The 21,551-nt window shown below is 40.5% G+C and overlaps 1 pseudogene; it reads right to left on the bottom strand.

Annotated features, from left to right (window-relative positions):
• Window positions 1-364: 364 nt before the first annotated feature.
• LOC118832095 lies at window positions 365-1,842 on the bottom strand (annotated as a pseudogene).
• Window positions 1,843-21,551: the final 19,709 nt, after the last annotated feature.

Here is a 21,551-nt window from a genome sequence, read left to right as displayed (position 1 = left end):
AACTGGGAAGGGCACTTCTCGAAATGTAAGCAAAATTAATTGGATGGGTGAAGTGGGGGCAGAGCTTAGAGGTCCAACATTTCTCTTACTTTACCTCCCTCCTCCCCATTCCCATAAGGATCAAACTCTCACACAAACCCAAGTGTGACAATAATTCTCCATAAGATACAGAAGTGCCCTTTCTGTCTCTTCCCTCCCCACTCCCACTAACAAGAACAACAAACCGAAAATATTCTCTCTTCTTCCTAAGGAGTATGTGAAGCTGCTGGATGGGGGAGGGGATCTCCAAAGGACCAATGAGACTACTTAGGGCCTCCCAAAAAGAGAGATGCTTCATGGCAAGGTGGAGGCAGGGAGCCTGTTCTCAGCTGACCTCTGCTAAAGCCACGAGGTCTTCCAATCCATTGACCTTGTCATTGGTGTGTAATAATAACAATTCCTTAATATCTTTCAGTTCAAAGCCCAGTTCATTGAATTTGCTCATTAACTGAACACATTCTATTGTCTTTTCCTCTGAATGCTGGCACATTTCCAGAACATCTTCGGCCAGAATGAGATGAAAGACCTTTTCACAGAGCTGTCCATGTGCAAATAGTTAATAATTTGCTCTGTATTTTCTCCTTTCTTCCTCATGACTTTCAAGATGAAATCATATCAGTAGCTTATGTTGACCAATGTCTCTGCACATTGCTGTTCACTGGGGGACAATACTTGAAGGTTGGTATACTTGAATTCTACGGCTTTGGGCACTTTATGACATCCTGATATGAAGCATGACTGTCAATATTGCGTTTGGAGGTGATGACTCTTCTGTACACACTGACAAAACAGGCAGAGAAGGAGCTGGGATGGGGGGATAGTGCTGGTGTTTTCTTGACACTTAAAGCTGTAGGTCCCATCCCAAGGTGTCCATTGAGTTCACTAACATTGTTTTGGGAGCAAGACTTTAATGTATTCAAGAAAATGCCATTGAAGAGGCAGGCAATGCTGTGAAAAGTGCTTGCATGTTTTGCTGTCCTCTGCTCACTGTCATGTGAGTCAAGAAGGGAAAAGACTTAAATATTGCGCATAGCTATATAAAGGGGGAGGGACACTTTGGAAGACATTGACATCTTTTTGCAGTCACCTAACAGTAGTAAAGTGATAAAGCCAGTGAGTTTGTGAAGGGGCTTGAAATGCAGCGCAGTCCATTCTAGGGATGCCAAGAATTCCTGGTCTCGTAACACAGACCTAGAGTCTCCTTTGGGCAAGTTATTGTCTAAGATCTGGGCCACAGTAGGCCCACTTGTATCAACAGGAATATTTCTCAGTTCTTTCTCATCAATAATGTTTAATTCTATGTTGGCAAATGGGTCCTCTTCATATTCAAAGTCAATGGGATTGAAGTCTGTCTTTGTATGGGATGGGCTGAGAATCTTCTATGTATTTCATTACTGCTGAAATGGGGCGGGGTGAGAATATTGCACTGTAAGCAGGCGAGCATGGGGTTAATGGGAGGTACCATTATTGTCAGGCAGTGTACCTTGGAGAAACCTATTTTGCTGTCACTCCCTGGGCCACTCTTGGAATTCACTTTGGCTTCCGCTTCAGCTTTTTGCTCAGCTTCTCATTGAGCTCCCTGTGCTTTCTTTATGTCTCCTATGTACTCCTCCTCAAGGAAAAGTCATATTGTGTTTCCCTGACAGCTTGTAAACAATCAGGCAAGGAGAATGCAGTAGGCAGACCAATGATAGGTGGTGTTTTAAATTTGTCTCCTATCTTAAATGGGATATCATCAAAGAAACTGAAAGTCTCTGAGCACAGAGATTTGAAAGGTAACACTGCCCACTGTTGGTCCACCATCCTGGCTCAGTCTCTGCACAACTTATAGCAGCCCCTAGGGAAAGTGAAAGGCAGCACCTCCAGCTCTACACAGGCCATGAAGGTCTTTAAAAGCCAAATGTAGTGTTTTAGATTTGATCCTTAAAGTTATAAGGAACCAATGGAGTTTCTTGAGAATAAAGGTGGCAAGGTCAGATCTGTGTTTTAGACAAATAACATTGGCACTTGAGTAGAGATGGGAGGGGAGTGGGAAGAAACTTGAGGGCATGGGACCAACCAGAAGACTATTGTAATAGTCCAGACATTAGGTGATGAGAGCCTTCACAGAGGTGTTAATCAAGTGAGTATAGAGAAGAGAATGTATATATGAGAGGAGGTGAAGGTGGAAATGACAAGACCTGACAACAGAATAGATAGGTAAGGTGAATGTGAGGAAGAGGTCAAGGGTACCACTAATATTGTTAGCCTGGGTTACTAGGGGGACGATGGTGACCTCAACAATAATAGGTAAGTTGAAAGAAAAAAAGATTATTTTCTTTGGTGGGGGAGGGGGGAGATAATTACTTCTGTTTTGGACATGTTGAATTTGAGATGTCTATGGGACATCCAGTTGAAGATGTCCAAAAGACAGTTAAAATGGGGACTGGAGCTGAGGAGAGAGACTAGGGCTGGATATACAGATTCAGGAATCATCTGCACAGAGATGATAATTGAATCGATGTAGGCTGAAGAGATGACCAAATGCAATCATATAAGGTAAGGGTTGGCAAATTATGGACCGAGGGCCAAATCTAGCCCACATTTTTAATTAATTAACTTTAACATTAATTTTTAAAATATTTTGAGTTCCAAATTCTCCCCTCTTTCCGGTTCCTCTCCCACCCATTGAGAAGCAAAGCATTTTTTTAAATTTAAATTTATTTATTTAACATATTTGGTTTTCAGCATTGATTTTCACAACAGTTTGAATTACAAATTTTCTCCCCATTTCTACCCTACCCCCCACTCCAAGATGGCTGATATTCTGGTTGCCCTGTTCCCCAGTCAGCCCTCCCCTCTATCACCCCCCTCCCCTCTCATCCCCTTTTCCCTTCCTTTCTAGTAGGGCAAGATAAATTTCTACGCCCCTTTGCCTGTGTATCTTATTTTTTAGTTGCATGCAAAAACTGTTTTTGTTTTTGAACATCTGATTTTAAAACTTTGGGTTCCAAATTCTCTCCCCTCTTCCCTTCCCACCCACCCTCCCCAAGAAGTCGAGCAATTCAACTTAGGCCACGCATGTATCATTATGTATAACCCTTCCACAATACTCATGTTGTGAAAGGCTAACTACATTTTGCTCCTTCCCAACCCATCCCGCTTTATTGAATTTTCTCCCTTGACTCTGTCCCCTTTCCAAAGTGTTTGTTTTGATTACCTCCACCCCCATCTGCCCTCCCCTCCATCATCCCCCCCCCTTTTATTTTTTTTTATCTTCCTCCCTCTTCTTTCCTGTGGGGTAAGATACCCAACTGAGTATGTATGGTATTCCCCCTCAGGCCAAATATGATGAGAGCAAGGTTCACTCATTCCCCCCTCACCTGCCCTCTCCCCTCCTCCCACAAAACTGCTTCATCTTGCCACCTTTATGTGAGATAATCCACCCCATTCTATCTCTCCCTATCTCTCTCTCTCAGTATGTTGCTCTCTCATCCCTTAATTTCATTTTATTTCTTTTAGATATCTTCCCTTCATCTTCAACTCATCCTGTGTCTGCTCTCCCTCTTTACGTATATATATATGTATATATATATACACATATATATAAAAACACATAAATATATACACATACATACACATACATACATATGCACATAGATATATACATACATACACATTCACATATATATACATAAACATATATATATATATACATATATATATATATGCATATTCCCTTCAACTACCCTAATACTGAGGTCTCATGAATCATACACATCATCTTTCCATGTAGGAATGTAAACAAAACAGTTCAACTTTAGTAAGTCCCTTGCAATTTCCGTTTCTTGATTACCTTTTCATGCTTCTCTTGATTCTTGTGTTTGAAAGTCAAATTTTCTATTCAGCTCTGGTCTTTTCACTGAGAAAGCTTGAAAGTCCTCTATTTTATTGAAAATCCATATTTTACCTTGGAACATGACACTCAATTTTGCTGGGTAGGTGATTCTAGGTTTTAATCCTAGCTCCATTGCCCTCTGGAATATCGCATTCCAAGCCCTTCGATCTCTTAATGTAGAAGCTGCCAGATCTTGGATTATTCTGATTGTGTTTCCACAATACTCAAATTGTTTCTTTCTGGCTGCTTGCAGTATTTTCTCCTTGATCTGGGAGCTCTGGAATTTGGCGACAATATTCCTAGGAGACTTTCTTTTGGGGATCTATTTGAGGAGGCGATCGATGAATTCTTTCAATTTCTATTTTGCCCTGTGGCTCTAGAATATCAGGGCAGTTCTCCTTGATAATTTCTTGAAAGATGGATATCTAGGCTCTTTTTTTAATCATGGCTTTCAGGTAGTCCAATAATTTTTAAATTATCTCTCCTGGATCTATTTTCCAGGTCAGTGGTTTTTCCAAGGAGATATTTCACATTGTCTTCCATTTTTTCATTCCTTTGGTTCTGTTTTATAGTATCCTGATTTCTCATAAAGTCACTAGCTTCCACTTGCTCCAATCTAATTTTTAAAGTAGTATTTTCTTCAGTGGTCTTTTGGACTCTCCTTTTCCATTTGGCTAATTCTGCCTTTCAAGGCATTCTTCTCCTCATTGGCTTTTTGGAGCTCTTTTGCCATTTGAGTTAGTCTGTTTTTTAAGGTGTTGTTTTCTTCAGTGTGTTTTTCAGTATTTTTGGGTCTCCTTTAGCAAGTCATTGACTTGTTTTTCATGGTTTTCTCGCACCCTTCTCAATTCTCTTCACAATTTTTCCTCTACTTCTCTAACTTGCTTTTCCAAATCCTTTTTGAGTTCTTCTATGGCCTGGGGCCAGTTCATGTTTTTCTTGGAGGCTTTTGTTGTAGGCTCTATGACTTTGTTGTCTTATTTAGGCTGTATGTTTTGGTCTTCTTTGTCACCAAAGAAAGAATCCAAAGTCTGAGACGGAATCTGGGCATGTTTTCGCTGCCTGGCCATATTCCCTACCAACTAACTTGACCCTTGAGTTTTTCAGTGGGGTATGATTGCTTGTAGACTAACGAGTTCTATGTTTGGGGGGGAGGTGCCAGCTCTGTCAGACCCGCACTACTCCTTCCCCAAGGACCCCCAGTCCAGACTGGGCTTAGATCTTCAGCAGGCTGTTGCACTCCTGCTCTGATCCGCCACTTAATTCCTCCCACCAGGTGGGCCTGGAGCCGGAAGTAACAACCGCTGTAGCTGCCCCACCTCCGCTGCCCCCGGGGCTGGAAGCCGAACCAGGAACTCCTTCCACTCCCGCAGCTTTTCCCACTAACCTTCTCCTCAGTCTTTGGTGTTTGTGGGTCGAGGGGTCTGGTAACTGCCGCAGCTCACATATTCAGGGCGCTAGGGCCCCCTCCGCCTGGCTTCTGGTCTGGATGGTCCACACTGCTCAGGCTGGGCTCTGCTCCACTCCGTTCCCAGCTCCCAGCTCCCAGCTCCCAGCTCCCAGCTCCGTGTGGAATAGACCTCACCCAGAGACCATCCAGGCTGTCCTGGGCTGGAGCCCTGCTTCCCTCTGCTGTTCTGTGGGTTCTGCCGTTCTAGAATTGGTTCAGAGCCATTTTTTATAGGTTTTTGGAGGGACTCGGGTATGGAGCTCACTCTAGTCCCTGCTTACCAGCCGCCATCTTGGCTCCGCCTCCTGTGAGCAAAGCATTTTTAATAAGTTAATTTATTTATTTTTACTCTTCAACATTCACTTCCATAAGTCTTAAATTTTCTCCTCCTCACTCCCCTGCCACTCCCAAAGACATCATGCAATCCAATATAGGCTCTACGTATACGTTCTTATTAAATATATTTTCACATTAGCCATGTTGTATAGAAGAATTAGAATGAATGGGAATAACCATGAGAAAGAAAAACATAAAACAAAACAAAACAAAAAAAAAGAAAAGAGTTTGCTTCAACCTGCATTCAGATTCCATATTTCTTTTTCTGGATGTGGATGGCATTTTCTAGCATGAGTCTTTTGGAATTGTTTTAGGTCCTTGCATTTCTGAGAAGAGCTAAGTCTATCAAAGTTAATCATCGCAAACTGTGGCTGTTACTGTGTATAATGTTCTCTTGGTTATGCTCACTTCACTCAGCATCAGTTCATCTAAGTCTTTCCAGGTTTTTCTGAAGTCTGCCCGTTCATCGTTTCTTATAGCACAATAGTATTCCATTACATTTATATACCACGACTTGTTCAGCCTAATTGATGGACATCACCTCAATTTCCAGTTCTTTGTCACCACAAAAAAAGAGCTGCTGAAAATATTTTTGTACATGTGGGTCCTTTTCCTGTTTTTATACTCGCTTTGGGAGACAGCCCTAGAAGTGGTATTGCTGGGTCAAGGGTAGAAACCACATTTTAAAAATGTAAAAACCATTTTTAGCTCATGGGCCATACAAAAAAGGGAATGGCCAAAATTTAGTCCATATGCTGTAGTTTGCTGATCCCTGATATAGAGCAGAAAAGAGAAAAGGGACTAGATTATACCCTTAGGGGACATCCAGTTAGTGGCCATGATCTGAATGAAGATTCAGCAAAAGTAGCTAAAGTAAGCCATCAGAAAGGTAGGATGAAAATGAGGAGGGAGGAACCAGGAGAAGGTGATTAGTGTCAAACACAGCAAAGTGATCAAGAAGGACCTGATGAGAAAAGGCCATTAGATTAGGCAATTAACAGATCACTGGTAACTTCAGAGAGAGAAATTTCAGTTGAATAATGCCAGATTGTACAGGCTTTGGAAGTGAGAGGAGAGAAAATGGAGACTTCTATTGGAGACAGTATTTTCAAAGACTTTAGCCAAGAAGAGAAGAAGAGATACATGATGATAGCTAGAAGGGAAAGTTGAATCAAGTTAGGATTTTTCAAGGTTGGAAGAAAAACGGGCATGTTTATAAGCATCAGGGAAAGAACCAATAGAGATAGAAGAATAGCCAAGAGAATTGGGATGAAAGTTGGAGAAATCTGCTAGCGAATGTGGGTTAGGTTAGCATCAAGGAAGCATATCAAGGGGCAAAGAGAAGGGCTAACTATTCATGTGATTTAGGGGTGAAAGAGGAGATAACGAGAGAATATGTATGAGTGATGTGAGATAAGGAAGAGGGAAGAAGAGGGAATTCTTAGCAGTATCAGTTGTTTTGGTGGAATATGAGGTAAAATCCTTAGCTAAGAGAGTAAGAGAGGAAATGCCGTGGAAGGCTGGAGGATAGCGAATGCATTAAGGCTGGAGGATAGCGAATGCATTAGGGAAGTCTAAAAAATTGCCTTGCTGCAGTGAGGGCCCACTTTAGGTTTTGTAACAAATTTGCAATAAATCTGGTTAGCACAATTTCTAGATTTTCTCCAGGTCCCATCAGCATAATTATGAATAGGAGCAGAAGAGACAGATGGTAGAAATAACCCAAGGTTTGGCACAACATCATCTTCAGGAGGAACAGGTAGGCAAGGGAATTTATGCTGAGTCCAACTGATTTGCAAGGGGAAAGAGAGAGGGCGGGGAGGAGAGTATAGCCTGTGCAGGGGAGATAGCTCGGCAAAGAACTGATGCGTGGAGGATTGCCTCAAATGCTGACTTCACATTGGCCATGGATAGATAAGGTGATTTCTCTACTGACTTATTCTCCCTTCCAGATTATATCCAGAACACAGCTAAATTGGTAACAATGGCTGATGTTCATTCTATTGATGTTGACAGGGAGATAATAAATCAAACTGGCCCTACTTAGAAAAACAGACTCCTTGAAGAAAATTGTAATCAAACTTCTTAGTGGCTAGAGCAGGGATAGAAGCTATTCAAGTAAAGTGAGGATTGCTGAGTTAGTGGCAATTCCTTTCCATGCCTTCTTGAAGTCTTCCCTATCTGCCCGCCTCCACTTTCATGTCATTATCAGATGAGTTAGAGTAGAAAACTCTTTTATAAGAAAAAGGCATGAAAATGCCCAAAGGCCATTTCTCTACATTCTTTTTTTTTTAGCTTTAGGGAGTAAAACAATCATTTCTTATTCAAAGAATTTTTTCTTCATATTCTCCTTTGTAGGGTCTAGAAGAGGCAGGATCAAGTCTTTAATGAGGATCTTGGTCCACTTTTAGTCCATGTACTGCTTTTTTTTTTTTTGTAAGGCAATTTTGATTCACATTGCCTAATTAAGGTCTCTGCAATGAGTACTCCATGACCTCTTGCCCACATCTCCTTTAACTCAGACCCTTTGAGGTATAGCCTCTAAATTGGCCACCCAAACCCACCTTTGACTTTGTAAGGTCAGAACCATGGAAACATGGAAATTGACTTCCCAAAGACTAGCTATTGGACTTTACCTGATCTTTGAGTGTTTGTTATTCAGGAGACAAAATAGGCAAGTCTGAAGTGCCTTTGATAAAAGTGTTGGGGTGGGCATTGATCAGAATGAAAGTCCTAGATGATTTAGAAACCTCCTTTTATCTAGTCCCTTCGCTGTCTAGGCCTTCTACCTGAGTTACTGGCAAGAAATCAAAGGGACTGATCCAATTTTCAACTTACCTTCCCTCCCCCTTTCCCCTTTCTCTTTCTCTCTCTTTCTCTGTCTTCCTCTTCTCCCTCTTTCTTTCTCTCTCCTTTTTTCTACCTCCCTCCCTTTCTCTCTTCCTTCCTTCTCTCTCTTTCTCCCTCCCTCTCTCTGTCTCTGTCTGCCTCTCTCTCTTTCTTTTACAGATGAAATCATAGATCAGGCAGATCAGCATGTGCTTTGTAACATATTTTGTATACATATACTCAGTATGCACATATGTGCATTTGTGTGTATATATACACATATATGTATATAATAATTATAATAATACTAACATTTATATAGCACTTTCTGTAACAGGCACTGCATTCAGTACTTTATAATTATTATCTCATTTGAATACATATGCATATATGTGTGTGTTGTAAAGCAGGGGCTGATTTGAATCTGGTCTATTATTTCATACACAGAATATATTTAGAAAGCAAAGATCAAGGGAAGGCAAACTGAAAATGCACCCTTATATGTATGCATATATATGTGTGCATGTGTATGAATATGAATATATGTATACATTTATGTTACAGAACAGGGGCTGATATGATTCTGATCCACAATTTAATCATTAAAATGAAACATTTATGCCATCTCTACAGGGAGCACTCCATGACCTCTTGCCCACAACTTTAAGTCAGACACTTTGAGGTATAACATTTAAATTGGTCATTCAAACCCACCTTTGGCCTTGTAAGGTCGGAACCATGGAGATATGAAAATTGACTTCCGGAAAGCTAGCTATTGGATTTTACCTGATCCTTGGGTATCTGTTATTCAGGAGCCAAAATAGGCAAATCTAAGGTACCTCTAATAAAGGGTTTGGGGTGGGCACTGATGAGAATAAAAGTCATAGACGGTTTAAAAATTCCTTTTTATCTAGTCCACACGCACAAGTATGTATACATATACATATATGTATATATTTGTATCAGTATTCATATCTACATAGACACAGATGTGTTGTGGAGCAGGTGCTGATCTGAACTTGATCTATGGTTTCAGCACTAAAATATAATATGCATGTATGTGTGTATGTAGATGTATGTGTGTACATATGTATGTATATATATGTATGCATATGCACATCAATCATAGATGGGCATGTATACATATAGCCATATACATATACCAGTGTGTATATATATATATGTATATATGTATATATATGTATGTATAGTGTGTCTGTGTGTGTGTCTGTGCAAGTGATTGGTACATTGAAGTGGAGTTTCCTCACTGGCCATGCTTTCATGCTAATTCAATCACATCTAGTCTGTCTAAAGAAGTCTATGCATACACACCTCTACACATACATATAGCCTCTGTATACATGCACACAATACATAGATATCGATATATTTATAAATATATACACACCTCTTATTTGGACTAGACTCGTGAGTTCAGTTACAGAGAACTCCTAGGGAGCTAAGTCTCTCTACCAATGCAGATTGACACTTGCTCTGCATGCAATTTAAGAACACCTAGCTGATCGATGATTTCATCACTATAAGGGTGAGGAAATTTCCTCTGGCAGTGTTCATTAGCAACTATTCTTCCCTTAAGTTCAGTACTTTAAGCAACTCTTTAAGAGTATGTAATTTGCAGAGAAGGTTCTAAACTGAATTAGTAGACAAAGTTTCCTTATCTGGGAGTTTCCTATACCTAAGAAATCAGAGGTCCAATCCCTATCCTTATCTTTGTCCTTACAGTCTCAAAGAGTTTCCTGGTGCACCAAGAAGTTAAGCTACTTACCCAGGGTAACTCTAACACTTAGCACAGTGCCTGGGACATAGAAAGCACGTAATAAATGCTTATTGACTGTTTGAATTATCCAGTAGTATGAGATGCAGACTCGAACCTGGTTCTTTCTCATTTCAAGGCCTTCCCTCAATCAACTCTGCCATTTGACTCTCTGCACCTGCTTGTTAAAGGACATAGGAATAAAGGTGCTATCTGTACCCAGAGAATAGAAGTATGTGTAGAATAATTATACATATAAATGTATATATGTATTATGTATGTATACACATATTATACACACATGTGTATATATACACACATGTATATATATACACACATGTGTATATATACACACATTTATTTGTGTCTAATGGTAGCCATCTCTAGGGTGGGGGGGAGGGAATAAAATTAGAAAAAAAAAGAAAATTTACATGATAACTTTATTGTATATTTGGAAGGAATAGCCAAGTGGTATATGATAGATTTGTAGTTTCATGTGCGATCATCTTTTTATTATATTTTGTTATGGAAATGCTTGTTTTATTCCATAAATTAAAAATAAAATAAATTTTTAAAAAAGAAAAAAAGTATCCTTAGCACTTATGTTTATTCAGATGGATATTTCCTCTGTTGAAAAACATAGCTCTTATGCTAGGTTGTGGGTGGCAAAGGAAAAGGACTATCCAAAACTGGGAATTCATCTAAGTAGGACAGGGTCTAGTATAGAAATTATCAAACTTCTAGGCTTCATGGACGCCTTTGGCAGACTGGTGAGGCCCATGCACTCCTTTGGGAGAATAATGCTTGTTGCCTACATTCACAATTGAAGGAAATACTAAATTTTCAGTTAGAAATTAGTGAAAATAAAAGTATAATTTTTCCCACCCAAGTTTATAGAGCAAATAAAATCCATAGTCTGTGAGCCCCAAATTAACAACCCCTAGTCTAGTAAATATTATAGGATTTAGTATGTGACTGGTTAAGTCTAGGGAGGTCAATTAAGTCAAAGAACAGCAGTCACTTTTGGACAAGACATTTGAAGAGGGGCCAGAATCTAGTAGTTAAGGACTAGTGTTAATTTGTATTATTGAAACTTGATGGGGGGTGGAGCCAAGATGGCAGCTGGAAAGCAGGGACTTGTGTAAGCTCCCCCCACATCCCTCCAAAAACCTATAAAAATGGCTCTGAACAAATTCCAGAATTGCAGAACCCACAAAATAGCAGAGGGAAGCAGGGCTTCAGCCCAGGACAGCTTAGATGGTGTCTGAGTAAGGTGTATCTTGCGCGGAGCTGGGAGCAGAGGGAGCAGAGCCCAGCGTGGGCTGCGCCCAGACCAATCAGGAGCTGGCGGAACAGGCCCTAGCACCCTGAATCAGTGAGCTGTGGCAGTTACCAGACTTCTCGACCCACAAACACCAAAGACAACAGAGAAGAACTGCAGAACCCATGAAATAGCAGAGGGAAGCAGGACTCCAACCCAGGACAGCTTGGATGGTGGCTGAGTAAGGTCTATGACATATGGAGCTGGGAACAGAGAGAGCAGAGCCCAACGTGGGCTGCGCCTGGACCAACCAGACTGGGAGCCAGTGGAACAGGCCCTGGTGCCCCCAATCAGTGAGCTATGGCAGTTACCAGATTTCTCAACCCACAAACACCAAAGACAACAGAGAAGGTTAGTGGGAAAAGCTGCAGGGACATAGAGCAGGAGTTCGCAATCTGGCTACCACCCAGGGACAGCGGGGGAGGTGCAGCTACATAACCACAGCTGCAGTTGCTTCTGGCCCCAGGCCCACCTGGTGGGAGGAATTAAGTGGCAGAACAGAGCAGGAGTGCAGAGCCTGCTTAAGCTCTGAGTCCAGTACGGGTTGACTATTCTTGGGGGAGGAGGAGCACTGGTGTGGCAGAGCTGGCTGTATAGAAATAGCTGCGAAAACAACAGCGCATCCCCTCAAGCTTGGAACAAAGTACTCTTTACAAGCAGTCATAACCCGCCGAAAAACTCAAGGGTCAAGTAAGTTGGCTGGGAACATGGCCAGGCAGCAAAAACGCACTCAAATTCAGTCTCAGACTTTGGAATCTTACTTCGGTGACAAAGAAGACCAAAACACACAGCCAGAAGAAGTCAACAAAGTCAAAGAGCCTACATCAAAAGCCTCCAAGAAAAACATGAACTGGTCTCAGGCCATGGAAGAACTCAAAAACGATTTGGAAAAGCAAGTTAGAGAAGTAGAGGAAAAATTGGGAAGAGAAATGAGAAGGATGTGAGAAAACCATGAAAAAACAAGTCAATGACTTGCTATAGGAGACCCCCCAAAATACTGAAAAAAATACTAAAGAAAACAAAACCTTAAAAAATAGACTAACTCAAATGGCAAAAGTGCTCCAAAAAGCCAATGAGGAGAAGAATTCCTTGAAAGGCAGAATTAGCCAAATGGAAAAGGAGGTCCAAAAGACCACTGCAGAAAATACTACCTTAAAAATTAGATTGGAGCAAGTGAAAGCTAGTGACTTTATGAGAAATCAAGATATTATAGAACAGAACCAAAGGAATGAAAAAGTGGAAGACAATGTGAAATATCTCATTGAAAAAACCACTGACCTGGAAAATAGATCCAGGAGAGATAATTTAACAATTATTGGACTACCTGAAAGCCATGATCAAAAAAAGAGCCTAGATATCATCTTTCAAGAAATTATCAAGGAGAACTGCCCTGAAATTCTAGAGCCACAGGGTAAAATAGAAATTGAAGGAATCTACCAATCACCTCCTGAAAAAGATCCCAAAAAGAAAACTCCTAGGAATATTGTTGCCAAATTCCAGAGCTCCCAGATCAAGTTGAAAATACTGCAAGCAGCCAGAAGGAAACAATTTGAGTACTGTGGGAAAACAATCAGGATAACACAGGATCTAGCAGCTTCTACATTAAGAGGTCGAGGGCTTGGAATACAATATTCTGGAGGTCAATGGAGCTAGGATTAAAACCAAGGATCACCTACCCAGCAAAACTGAGTATCATGCTCCAAGGCAAAATATGGATTTTCAATAAAATAGAGGACTTTCAAGCTTTCTCAGTGAAAAGACCAGAGCTGAATAGAAAATTTGACTTTCAAACACAAGAATCAAGAGAAGCATGGGAAGGTAAACAAGAAAGAAAAATCACAAATGATGTGTATAATTCATGAGACCTCAGTATTAGTGTAGCTGAAGGGAATATACATGTATATGTATGTGTGTGTATATATATATATGTGTGTGTGTGTGTGTGTGTATATATATATGTGCATGTGCATTTATATATAATATATACATATATTATATATTATATATACATATATACATACATACACATACATATATACACATATAATATATTATATACATACATACATACACATACATATATACACATATATACATATACACACATATATACACATACATACATACATACATACATATATAGACAGAGGGCACAGGGTGAGTTGAGTATGAACGGATGATATCTAAAAAAGTAAAATCTAATTAAGGGATGAGAGAGGAATATATTGAGAGAGGGAGAAAGGGAGAGATAGAATGGGGTAAATTATCTCACATAAAAGTGGCCAGAAAAAGCAGTTCTGTCGGAAGAGAAGAGGGGGCAGGTGGGGGGGGGAATGAGTGAATCTTGCTCTCATCAGATTTGGCCTGAGGAGGGTCAAATTGGGTATCTTACACCACTGGAAAGGAGGAAGAAGATAAAAAGGGGGGATGATAGAAAGGAGGGCATATTGGGGAGGAATTAATCAAAACCAACACTTTTGAAAAGGGACAGGGTCAAGGGAGAAAATTGAATAAAGAGAGATAGGTTAGGAAGGAGCAAAATATAGTTAGTCTTTCACAACATGAGTATTGTGGAAGGGTTTTACATAATGATACGCATGTGGTCTATGTTGAATTGCTTGCCTTCTTAGGGAGTGCGAGTGGGGAAGGAAGAGGGGAGAGAATTTGGAACTCAAAGTTTTAGAAATAGGTGTTCAAAAAAAAGTTTTTGCACGCAACTAGGAAATAAAATACACAGGCAATGGGGCATAGAAATTTATCTTGCCCTACAAGAAAGTAAGGAAAAGGGGATGGGGGGTGGAGTGTGGTGACAGAAGGGAGGGCTGACTGGGGAATGGGGCAACCAGAGTGTATGCCGTCTTGGATTGGGCAGGAGGGCAGAGCTGGGGAGAAGACTTGTAATGTGAACTCTTTTGAAGGTCAATGCTGAAAGCTTAATATATTAAATAAATTTTAAAAAAGAAAAAAGAATAAAAAAGGATTAAGAAAGCCTAGGAGGAACTGAATGGTCAGATGACCTGATTTGTCCAATTGAATTATGTTCAAAACAAGTTTCTATAAACTAAAAAAAAAAAGAAGAAGAAACTTGATTCCAAGTTAAGGAGTATTCTCATCCCTATCTAATACTACCTGTTGGGGTTGGGGTGTATGTGGCTCTGGATCTACAAATGTTGATCATAGCCATTTAGAAACATGCAGGTGAATCCTGTACCTGGTTGAGGTAGGTGCAGATATTTGAAGGTTACCACATAGCAATATTTCAAGGTGCATAGAAATTCGGAGGGGCACAAAATGACTCAATTTAGCGGAAATATTGATATAGCGGAATCAGTCAAGTGAGCTAATCATAGGCTCAAAGGTCTGGAGCTAGAATGGATCTTAGAGGCTTTCTTATCCTAACCTCTCATAGTATACATGAGGAAACTGGAATCCATAGAGTGAAATGTCTTGTCCACAGTAAAGCATCAGAGAGAGGCAAGATTAGAACCTGGGTCTCATACCTCCAACGCTTTTTCCCCTGTGCCACTCTTGTCTCAATCTCATTCCTCCAATGTTCTTTTGCTTGTACCACTCTTGGCCATCTATCACTTCTTTCAGGTCACTCACCCTCCCTTTCAGCCATGCATGTAAGGATGTAATGAATTTCACTCGCTGTCTCCTTTGTGCAGCTGAGGTTTCCCTCGTGATTCTGTTCAGTGCAGAATCTTCATTTTATAGGCTGCAATGTATCACAAGTAAGGAGGCTGGCATTTGGGAAATGCCAAGAATTCCCAATAACATAATTCTCTCCCCTCTTTCAGTCTGGCCAGCTAGCAAAGTTAAGACATCATAACCCCAAAGGTCTCCTTGATGAGAACAAGAATGTATTGCTTCATATCTGACCTTGACCATCTCCGTTGCTTCAATATCTCTGCCCCTGGAAACCACCTGAATTATTAGGACTCCTAGGGGTAAATGAAATGAGACTTTGTGGGGTTTTTTGGTACCCTGAGGACCTTATGTGATACAGTCTATCTTGTATTAAGTTGACTCCCTCAGGGACTGCTGGTGTTTTTCTAAACACAGCCTGCACAGTGCCATTCTGACTGCTATCTTTTCTTACTTGATTTTTGACTGCAGCCTGCATTGTTCTGAAAGTGTGAGTTTTAAACAGAATGACTAGTCAGTCATTAATAAACGAAAGTTTGTTTTGTCCATCTCCTCTATTTGTGTCCTTTTCCTTCATTCTCTTCCCTATTAGATACCCGGTAGTCTCTGTTCCCTGGATCTTTCCTGCCACTAAGGAAAACCCATTCCCACTAGTCTAGTAGGAACTTACTCACAGACTTAGAGCTGAATGGGACCTTAGAGGTGAGTTAGTCCAATACTTTCATTTTGCAGATAAGGAAACTGAGGCTGGAGTAGAGAAGTGGTAGGCCCAAGGCTTTTAGAGAGATGATCACAGGGAGAAAGTGATATTTAAACCAAAAGAATAAATTACTAATGGTAAAATTTCAAACATTAATAAAGGAGGTCCTTTTTTTGGTGGGGGGGGGCGGTCTTTGGGGTGTGCTTGACTGAAGGGTGGTGGCAGTGTTGACCTGACTTCCTTAAATTGTAACATAGAAGTAGTCACCTTTCATTTGGTTTCAGGGTGTTACTGTTCTCTCTTAATTGCCATATGATCCAGGTTTCATCATACTCAGTTTCCCCCTCTTTAAAAGGCAGATCATTGTACTTTCACTAGTTATTATTATTTTTATTAACCTATGAAAAAGGCCAGCCCCATGCAAATTCCTTTGCATCAGAGCTGGTGGTGTGGGTGGAGTTGAGAAGAATAATCATAATAACCACTAACATTTATATAAAACTTTAATGTTTGCGAAGCCCTTTATACATATTTTCTCACTTGATGAGAATAATGGTGATGGATTTGCCATTTTAATTGGTGTACTTCCATAGATCTTGCTGCAAGAAACCCAAAGTATTCACCTGTATCATTCTATACATCCTCCTACATTGTACTAGATAGTATCTTGATCAGGAAATCCAAGAAAAAAAGTCACAGTGAGTCATTTTTCCAGTCCAAGTCAGCAAAGGAGACAGCAAAGGGAGACAGAAAGGACTGTGGACACTGGAAACGGGGTCTATCCAGGTATATACACAAGGCATTCTGTGCAACCAGGCAGAAAGAGGTCGCAGATTGAACACATAGGGCAGAGATCTTGTGCAGAGTACAAGGAAAGGTGCCAAATGATAGCACTGTTGTTAACTACTTAGTTCTGGGTCACAGATCCAGAATGAGGAGGGTACTTGAATCTAGGGGTAGCTATCTAGAATGAGAAGTAGTCATGGGCTATGTATTGAACAAAGAGAAACTTCAGAACCAAGCAGGAGCTGAGTAGCTCTCATCCTAGGAGAGGAACAGGGAAAGCTCAAATTCAATAACCCCAAGAAAGCAGCACCATAAGCAGCCCAGACCCTTCTTCTAGAAGTACATAGAGCATAGACCTAACATCAAGTCTGAAATAGGAAGTAGGCTGGGAAATGAGCAAATGAAAAAAGAATCCCACCATAAAATGCTATTATGGTGATAGGGACCCTCAACATAAACCTAGAAGAGAATGACTCCAAGGCATCTACAAGCAAAACCTCAAAGTCAAACACAGTATGGATAACAAATTCAACTAGAATTCCTTGAAGAGAAGAAGCATGAGTTTCAAAAGGAGTTTAAATGTTCTTACAAGTTAAACGAGAGTATTAAATTGTAAAGTAAATGAGAGCCATAGGAGAAAGAATTAGAAAGGGAATTAACAGCTTTCATAAGAAGCACAAAATCCTACCCAAGCAGCTCCCTGAAAATTTGAATGGACCCAATAGAAGCTAATGACTTCAAGAGAGCAAAACAAACAAACAAACAAAAAACTGGCCTAGAAAACATATCAAGGAGGAAAAAAATTTAAGAATGATTGGAATACCTGAATGTTATTATCAAAAAAGGAAATTAGATGTCATATTTCAAGAAATCTTAAAAGAAAACTGATGCGATATCTTAGAATGAGAGGGCAAAGTGGAAATAGAAAGAATCCACCAGTCATTTCCTGACAGAAACCCCAAGATGAAAATTCCCAGGAACATTAGAGTCAAAATCTAGAGTTCTCAGGTCAAAGAAAAAAATACTGCAAGCAACCAGAAAGAAAAAATTCAAGCACTAAGGAGCCACATTCAGGATCACACACAATTTAGCCACCATCACTATAAAGGAGCAGAGAGCCTGTAATATAATATTCCAGAGAGCAAAAGATATAGGCTTAAAGCTAGGACTTACTTTCCTAACAAAACTGTACATAATCATATGGTGGGGGTGGGGTGGGGTAGAATTATGGGTCCTCAATGAAATAGAGGACTTCGGAGCATTACTAATGAAAAAACAGAGCTGTATAGAAACTTTGAAGTTCAAACAGGAATTAAAGGAAACATAGAAAGGTAAACATGAATGAAGAATGATAAAGGATTTAACAAGGATAAACTGTTTACATTTGAATATGGGTAGATGATATATGTGTCTCCTCTGAATCTTTTCATTGTCATTGTTAGACAAAGTCTGGGAAGGGTTCTGTTATGTCTTGATCATCTTAAAAGAAGAATGGAATGCATTGAATGGGGGGAGGGAGAAAAAGAAAGGAAGGTTAGGGAAATTATTTCAAATCTATACAAACAAAAGAAAGGGGTCACTGGGGAGAGGTTGACTTGAATCTCACTCTCATCTGAACTGGTCAAAGGAGGAAAGGATACATATATACACACATACACACAGTTTTTGTATAGAAAATACATTTTCCTGAACAGGGAAAAAGGAAGGAAAGTGGAGAAAAGAAGATGATTTAGAGGGAGGGTAAATTAAGGGTTGGATTAGTCCTAAGCAAAACAAACTTTTTTTTTTTTTTTAAGCTTAAAAGTGTATTTTTTTTTTTAATGCAATTTATTTATTTAACATATTTGGTTTTCAGCATTGATTTTCACAACAGTTTGGATTACAAATTTTCTCCCCATTTCTGCCCTCCCCCCCCACTCCAAGATGGCGTATATTCTGGTTGCCCTGTTCCCCAGTCAGCCCTCCCCTCTATCACCCCCCTCCCCTCTCATCCCCTTTTCCCTTCCTTTCTTGTAGGGCAAGATAAATTTCTACGCCCCATTGCTTGTGTATCTTATTTTTTAGTTGCATACAAAAAGTTTTTTTTGTTTTTGAACATCTGATTTTAAAACTTTGAGTTCCAAATTCCCTTCCCTCTTCCCTTCCCACCCACCCTCCCTAAGAAGTTGAGCAATTCAACCTAGGCCACACATGTATTATTATGTATAACCCTTCCACAATATTCATGTTGTGAAAGGCTAACTACATTTTGCTCCTTCCCAACCCATCCCGCTTTATTGAATTTTCTTCCTTGACCCTGTCCCCTTTCCAAAGTGTTTGTTTTGATTACCTCCACCCCCATCTGCCCTCCACTCCATCATCCCCCTGCCTTTTATTTTTTTTTTTTATCTTCCTCCCTCTTCTTTCCTGTGGGGTAAGATACCCAACTGAGTATGTATGGTATTCCCCCTCAGGCCAAATCTGATGAGAGCAAGGTTCACTCATTCCCCCCTCACCTGCCCACTCCCCTCCTCTCCTAGAACTGCTTCCTCTTGCCACCTTTATGGGAGATAATCCACCCCATTCTATCTCTCCCTATCTCCCTCTCTCAGTAAGTTACTCTCTCATCCCTTAATTTCATTTTATTTCTTTTAGCTATCTTCCCTTCATCCTCAACTCACCCTGTGTCTGCTCTCTCTCTTTTACATATATATATATATATATATATATATATATATATATATATATATACACCTACATACACATACATACATATGTATGGCGGCTGGTAAGCACGGACTAGAGTGAGCTCCGTACCCGAGTCCCTCCAAAAACCTATAAAAATGGCTCTGAACCAATTCTAGAACGGCAGAACCCATAGAACAGCAGAGGGAAGCAGGGCTCCAGCCCAGGACAGCCCGGATAGTCTCTGGGTGAGCTCTATTCCACACGGAGCTAGGAGCTGGGAGCTGGGAGCTGGGAACGGAGTGGAGCAGAGCCCAGCCTGAGCGGCGTGGACGATCCAGTCCAGAAGCCGGGCGGAGGGGGCCCTAGCGCCCTGAATACGTGAGCAGTTACCGGACCCCTCGACCCACAAACACCAAAGACTGCGGAGAAGGTTAGTGGGAAAAGCTGCGGGAGTGGAAGGAGTTCCCGGTTTGGCTTCCAGCCCCGGGGGCAGCGGAGGTGGGGCAGCTACAGCTGTTGTTACTTCCGGCTCCAGGCCCACCTGGTGGGGGGAATTAAGTGGCGGATCACAGCAGGGGTGCACAGCCTGCCGAAGATCTGAGCCCAGTCTGGACTGGGGGTCCTTGGGGAAGGAGGAGTTCGGCTCTGACAGAGCTGGCACCTCCCCCCCAAACGTAGAACATAGAACTCTGTAATCTACAAGCAGTCATACCCCACTGAAAAACTCAAGGGTCAAGTTAGTTGGTTGGGAATATGGCCAGGACGCGAAAACGCGCCCAGATTCAGTCTCAGACTTTGGATTCTTTCTTTGGTGACAAAGAAGACCAAAACATACAGCCTAAAGAAGACAGCAAAGTCATAGAGCCTACAACCAAAGCCTCCAAGAAAAACATGAACTGGTCCCAGACCATAGAAGAACTCAAAAAGGATTTGGAAAAGCAAGTTAGAGAAGTAGAGGAAAAATTGGGAAGAGAAATAAGAAGGATGTGAGAAAACCATGAAAAACAAGTCAATGACTTGCTAAAGGAGACCCAAAAAAATACTGAAAAATACACTGAAGAAAACAACACCTTACAAAATAGACTAACTCAAATGGCAAAAGAGCTCCAAAAAGCCAATGAGGAGAAGAATTCCTTGAAAGGCAGAATTAGCCAAATGGAAAAGGAGATCCAAAAGACCACTGAAGAAAATACTACTTTAAAAATTAGATTGGAGCAAGTGGAAGCTAGTGACTTTATGAGAAATCAGGATATTATAAAACAGAACCAGAGGAATGAAAAAATGGAAGACAATGTGAAATATCTCCTTGGAAAAACCACTGACCTGGAAAATAGATCCAGGAGAGATAATTTAAAAATTATTGGACTACCTGAAAGCCATGATCAAAAAAAGAGCCTAGATACCATCTTTCAGGAAATTATCAAGGAGAACTGCCCTGATATTCTAGAGCCACAGGGCAAAATAGAAATTGAAAGAATCCATCGATCGCCTCCGCAAATAGATCCCAAAAAGAAATCTCCTAGGAATATTGTTGCCAAATTCCAGAGCTCCCAGATCAAGAAGAAAATACTGCAAGCAGCCAGAAAGAAACAATTTGAATATTGTGGAAACCCAATCAGAATTACCCAAGATCTGGCAGCTTCTACATTAAGAGATCGAAGGGCTTGGAATGCGATATTCCGGAGGTCAATGGAGCTAGGATTAAAACCTAGAATCACCTACCCAGCAAAACTAAGTATCATGTTCCAAGGCAAAATATGGACTTTCAATAAAATGGAGGACTTTCAAGCTTTCTCAGTGAAAAGACCAGAACTGAATAGAAAATTTGACTTTCAAACACAAGAATCAAGAGAAGCATGAAAAGGTAATCAAGAAACGGAAATTGCAAGGGACTTACTAAAGTTGAACTGTTTTGTTTACATTCCTACATGGAAAGATGATGAGTATGATTCATGAGACCTCAGTATTAGGGTAGTTGAAGGGAATATGCATATATATATATGCATATATATATGTTTATGTATATATATAAGTGAATGTGTATGTATGCATGTATCTATGTGTATATGTATGTATGTGTATGTATGTGTATATATATATATATGTAAAAGAGAGAGAGCAAAA

Source organism: Trichosurus vulpecula, chromosome 9 (genome assembly GCF_011100635.1).
Source record: "Trichosurus vulpecula isolate mTriVul1 chromosome 9, mTriVul1.pri, whole genome shotgun sequence".
In the NCBI taxonomy this organism is placed as follows: domain Eukaryota; kingdom Metazoa; phylum Chordata; class Mammalia; order Diprotodontia; family Phalangeridae; genus Trichosurus; species Trichosurus vulpecula.
Note: the sequence above shows the minus strand (reverse complement) of the source record. Positions and strands in the feature narration are given on the sequence as shown.